The sequence below is a fragment of the Cynocephalus volans genome, chromosome 4 (genome assembly GCF_027409185.1).
Source record: "Cynocephalus volans isolate mCynVol1 chromosome 4, mCynVol1.pri, whole genome shotgun sequence".
In the NCBI taxonomy this organism is placed as follows: domain Eukaryota; kingdom Metazoa; phylum Chordata; class Mammalia; order Dermoptera; family Cynocephalidae; genus Cynocephalus; species Cynocephalus volans.
This window is the reverse complement of record NC_084463.1, coordinates 20,514,903-20,520,321: the sequence shown is the minus strand read 5'-3', so window position 1 is coordinate 20,520,321 and position 5,419 is coordinate 20,514,903. Positions and strand designations below refer to the sequence as shown.

At 43.7% G+C, this 5,419-nt stretch overlaps 1 pseudogene; it reads left to right on the top strand.

Moving 5' to 3' along the window:
• Nucleotides 1–2,030: 2,030 nt before the first annotated feature.
• LOC134375885 (mitochondrial intermembrane space import and assembly protein 40-like) lies at nucleotides 2,031–2,453 on the top strand (annotated as a pseudogene).
• The last annotated feature ends 2,966 nt before the right edge of the window (nucleotides 2,454–5,419 follow it).

Here is a 5,419-nt window from a genome sequence, read left to right as displayed (position 1 = left end):
TTGCCTGACAGTGCTGAGCATCCTGTCATGGCTTTATTTAAAAATTCCATTTTATTTGTACTTGTTTTTGTGGGGTTCAGTGTGCTGTTTCCATACATGTATAAGCTGCAGAATGAGTCACTTCGGGTAGATAGCAGTTTTGTACCCATTAGTCTACACCTCCTCCTCCCCACCTCCCTCCCCTCCCACCCTCTGGTAACCATTACTCTACTTCTATGAGAACCACTTTTTTATTTCTCTTTGCTTACCCATATGGCTGCGACTGATACAGGAGTTGCTCAGTTACCTGGGCTTGGGTTTCAGGACATGCCTCTGGGTTTCCTGCCACTCCCTGAGGTCTCAGGCCCCCTCCTCTGAGTTCTCCCCTGGGGGAAAGTTACTGTTGCCAGTTAGACCTGTTTTCAGCACCAAATGTGACTGAAAGGGGCTGGCTTTTGCAATCCAGTGGCTAGGCCTGCTCAATAGAGAGCACTGAACATTCTTGCATATGCCTGATGCATATAACCGTGAACTAAACCTGAACTGAATATTCATGAGAGAAACTATAAAAGCCAAATCCCAGTGAAGGCAGGACCATTGCTCACTTTCCTGCAGGCCGTCTGCACTTGGCTGGCTGAGGTGTGCATTATGTTACTTTGTATCTAACTTACTTTCAGCAAGCTGCTGCTCACTCTCTTGAGCCAGCCTGCACTCTGTACTGACCTTTAAGCATATTTTTGTTGTTTAGTTTAGTTGTTTAGACTTGATGTCTGCACTGAACTTTTGTGTTAGACTTGGTGTGGGCCCTGCTCAGTCTCTGGAGCATGCCGCACTCTCTCTGTGGAACCAGCATTTCTTATCTGTTATATGAAACCTGTTCTCACTTTCCACTGTGACTCTGCCCTTGAATTCTTTCCTGTGGTGGAGTCAAGAACCTGGTAAGAGGACTGGGTGGGTTGAGGCCAACATCAGGCCCCCCCCGGAACCTACCTTCAACATAACTATTGGGAGTATAATTTTAAAAATGATCTTCTTAACTAAATTTTACTATTTAATTTAAACTTAGCAATTATTGCTTAATCAACACCTGTAGTGGATTGATCGATGGCACCCATGTTCCAATCCTCAGAACCTCTGAATATGACCTTGTTTGGAAAAAGAGTCTTTTCAGATGCAATTAAGTTAAGGATCTTGAGGTTGGACCATCCTAATTATTTGGGCAGGCCTTAAATCCAATGGCAAGTGCCCCTGGAAGAGATGGAAAAGGAGAAGACGCAGACACAAAGAGAAGGCCACATGGCGACAGAGGCAGAGACTGGAGCACAGCCCCAGGCCAAGCAACACCTGGAGCCCCCAGAAGTTGGAAGAGACAAGGAAGGGTTTTCTCCTAGAGCCGTCAGAGGAGCTCATACCTGTCAACATCTTGATTTTCGATTTTTAAAAATATATATATATTTATTATTAGGGCAGCATTGATTGTCCATATCTGTGGGGGACAGCATTGAATATCAATATTGTGTGCAATATGTGGTGATTCAATCAGGGTAATTAGTATACTCTCCATTATACAATGGAATCTATTTCGTGGCCTTTTACCAATTCCTCCCTTCCCTCCTCCCCCTTTCCCACCTCTGGTAAACTCCATTCTGTTTTCTTCTCTTAAAAGTTCAATGTATTGGGCTGAGCCCGTGGTGCACTCGGGAGAGTGTGGCGCTGGGAGCGCAGCGACACTCCCGCCGCGGTTCGGATCCTATATAGGAATGGCCGGTGCACTCACTGGCTGAGCGCTTGTCACGAAAAAGACAAAAAAAAAAAAAAAAAAAGTTCAATATATTATTGCGATCAAGGTGTCTTTCGGGGAAATGTCGCTTCTGGCGGAGGGGCTGGAATGGGGCCGCGCAGTCGCTGAGGCAGGTGCGCAGCGGGCAGGCCCGGAGAGGGCAGTTCTGTCGGGGCCTCCAGCCGCCGCCCTGACGAGCCGAGGGAGGTCCCCGCCCCAAGCTGCGGCCGCCACCGCCGCTTCTGTGAGGTCTGAGTGCTGGGCTGCGGCCATGGCCTACTGCTGGCAGGAGGGGAAGGAGAGAATCGAATTTGTCACCAAAGAAGACCACGAAACGCCAAGCAGTGCAGAGCTGGTGGCCGATGACCCCACGATCCATATGAGGTACATGGATTGATACTGGCAAATGGAGACATTCACTGGAACTGCCCTGCCTTGGGGGTATGGCCGGTGGCTGCTGTGGGGAACAGTTCAAGTCAGCCTTTTCCTGCTTCCACTAGAGCACGGAGGATGTCAGGGGCTCAGATTGTGGAGACCACCTCCGGGCCATGCAGGGATGCATGCAGAAGTACCCAGACCTCCACCCCCAGGAGGACGAGGAGGAAGAGGAGGAGGAGCCGCAGAACGAGGAGAGGAAATGGCGCCCCCTGAGGCTGCTGCAACCGAAGAGGAGGAGGAGGGGTCGAGCCCATGAAAGCACAGGGCACTGGGCTCCAGTCCTTCCTCCTCAGAGTGATATGGACCTTTTGCAAAATGCCTTTCAGCCATCCCCCCAAGAAAGCGCTTTCCCTCTGTTGTTCTGTGCACTGTAATGTACAAAGTAACATTTTGATAGTCAGGGGTCTTGGCCCCTTGACATACACACTGAAGAAAATGAGGGTTGTCTGTAATGTGTGTGTCCTGTGCAAACCTGTCAGCGAATGTAGCTGCCACTTTTGAATTCTCTTTTCTCAGATTGCCCTGAATTTTCCTTCTTTGAAATAATGTGCTGAATATTCTCAGCAGCCAAAAATCATTATACAGGAATGTTTCTTGTGAGTGAGCTAATTTATTCTGATTCATTATATCACTCTTAGTAGATTTTATACTCCTTTGGGAAAATGAAGTAGAAGTAAAATCATCTTCCTTTAAGTATGCTGGAGTGGGGCTATTCCTAATAGAAGAGGCCAGAGGGTCAGATACTTATTTCTCAAAAACCATCTTGACCTTGAGTATATGAGGGGTTACTATGCTTCATTCCTGATAGATTTTGGTTTCCTTTTGTGCATTGAACTCCAGGTTTTTTACGTCTGGAAGGTAGAGATTTGGACCCAATGATTTACATTTCCTTCGAAGTGAAGGGAAAGGCTGGTTTTACTGTTCCTTGTTATTTTGAAGGCCCTGGTTTGGCGCCTGCGTTCACACTAGCTCTCAGTCTGGTCAGATGCAGTGTTTTTGAGAGATGAAGACTTAATTATTACCAGAGTAACAGCCAAGAGAGGAAACTGAATTAAGTACCCAATTAAAAGGAAACATGATTTCTATCTGAAAAAAAAAGATGTCTTTCTTTTTTTGTTTGTTTGTTTATTTATTTCTTTATTGTTTATTATTAGTTCCCACATATAAGTGAGGACATGCGGTATTTCTTTCTGTGCCTGGCTTATTTCATTTAACATAATTTTCTCTAGATTCATTCATGTTGCTGAAAATGGCAGTATTTCATTCTTTTTTTTTTACGGTAGAGTAGTATTCCATTGTATAAATATACCACATTTTCTTTATCTAGTTGTCTGATAATGGACATTTAGGTTGGTTCCAACTCTTGGCTATTGTAAATAGAGCTTCAATAAACATGGGAGTGCAGGTGTCCCTTCGACATGATGATTTCCATTCCTCTGGGTATATACCCAGCAGTGGGATTGCTGGATCATGTGGTAGTTCTATCTGTAGTTGTTTGAGGAACCTCCATACTGTTTTCCATAATGGCTGCACTAATTTAACAGCCCCACCAACAGTGTAGGAGAGTTCCCCTTTCTCCAATTCCTCACCAGCAAAGCATTTGTTATTCTCTTTTTGATAATAGCCAGTCCAGAACTGCAAAATAATACATTTCTATTCTTTAAAGCCATTAAGTTTGTTCTAATTTGTCATGGCAGCCACAGGAAATGAATACAATACCCTTCCTTTTTCTTTTAGGAAAATCTTTACTCTTTTTGTCTCTGTTGCCTCAAGCTAATTCATAATATTTACTTTGTGATTCAGTCATGTCTTCGGAAACATTTATTGAATATTTTATGTTTCAAGCATGACGTTGAGTGCTTCATAGGATTATCTTGTTTAAACTTCAGTACAGATTTATGGGCTTGTAACATTTTTATTCTCTTTGTACGTGCAGGAAACCTTAGTTAGAGAGGTTTCACGATTTTCCAGCCATCAAAGCTGGAAAGTGGAGTGATTGGGATTTGAACTTGGGATGCCTGAGTCGAGAGCTCATAGTTTCATGCTGCAGGCTTTGGTTGTGAATGAAGAGCCCTGCTCTAGCTGCCTAAAGCTTTAAAGACTTAGTCACTTCTGAAAACCAAAGTTTGCTTCTTAGGTTAGTTACTTGCTTCCCTGAACTAATCTATTGGATGTGACCTGTTTCCTGTCCCTTGTATCTGGAGCCTTCCTTGCCCAAAAGAGCTGCCATTGTCTGTGCCCCTCTTCTGGGCATCTCACCTTCTGTTTGGCTCACATCTGAGTCCCAGGCAGAAATGTCATGAAACGTTTGACATGACAGGCAAGTGTAAAGATGGTTGTAATGTGACGCACTCTGGGCATCTCTCTCCAGTTAGGTTAAGGTTATAATGTAGCAACCGGCCTCATAACCTCTCCGTGAAGTCCCTCCTCTCAACTGCACAGTGAATTATTACTTTTTGCATGAAATCCTAGGACTGATCCTCCAGTTAAAGGCTTCTGGCGATTGTATTAAAGGGTGAGGGTTAGGCTTTCTCTTCGTCTCCCTCACCTCTACTGAACTTGAATTTGAGTAAAGAAAAGCATTTGTCAAACACACTCACAGAGGTTTAATTGTGTCTAACTCGGCTGGTTAGGATTAGTTCTTAACTGGTTGTTTTCTTGGCATAAGCTTTTTATTTTTCGGTCTAAGTAGACAGGAAACTAAACAGAGCCATTAAACTTTACCACCCCTTCCCTTTGACTCTACCAGATTTGTTGGTGTATTTGTGCTGTCTAGCAGTCCTTGTCATTAACAGTCCCTTTCTGAAAGTGATACGAGATATCTGAAGACAGTCTGACAATCTCCTAAAACATTGAGGCAGAAGAGTAAAGTAGGCATCACGGCTAACGCTAGCTTTAAATTAAACACACCATTTCTAACACACACACGCACACCCTATTTTTTTAAATTAAAAAATATATAGTGCATATCTAGTTGGGAATATTTATGTAAATGCTTTAAAGAACGGGCCTAAAGGTTTTTTTTTTCTGTAGCCTTTTGAGCAGTTTCTATCTTTTTCATCTGTTTTCATCTAAGCTGTACTTTAATGTCTTTTAACTGTATAGTTTTATGTGTCACCACTGATGCTAGTTGCCAGATAAGTACAGCAGAGAGCTGGCGTAGATCTTCTTTATGGGGTACATATATATACAAAGCTGCTTCTGCATTTGTTCATGTGCTCC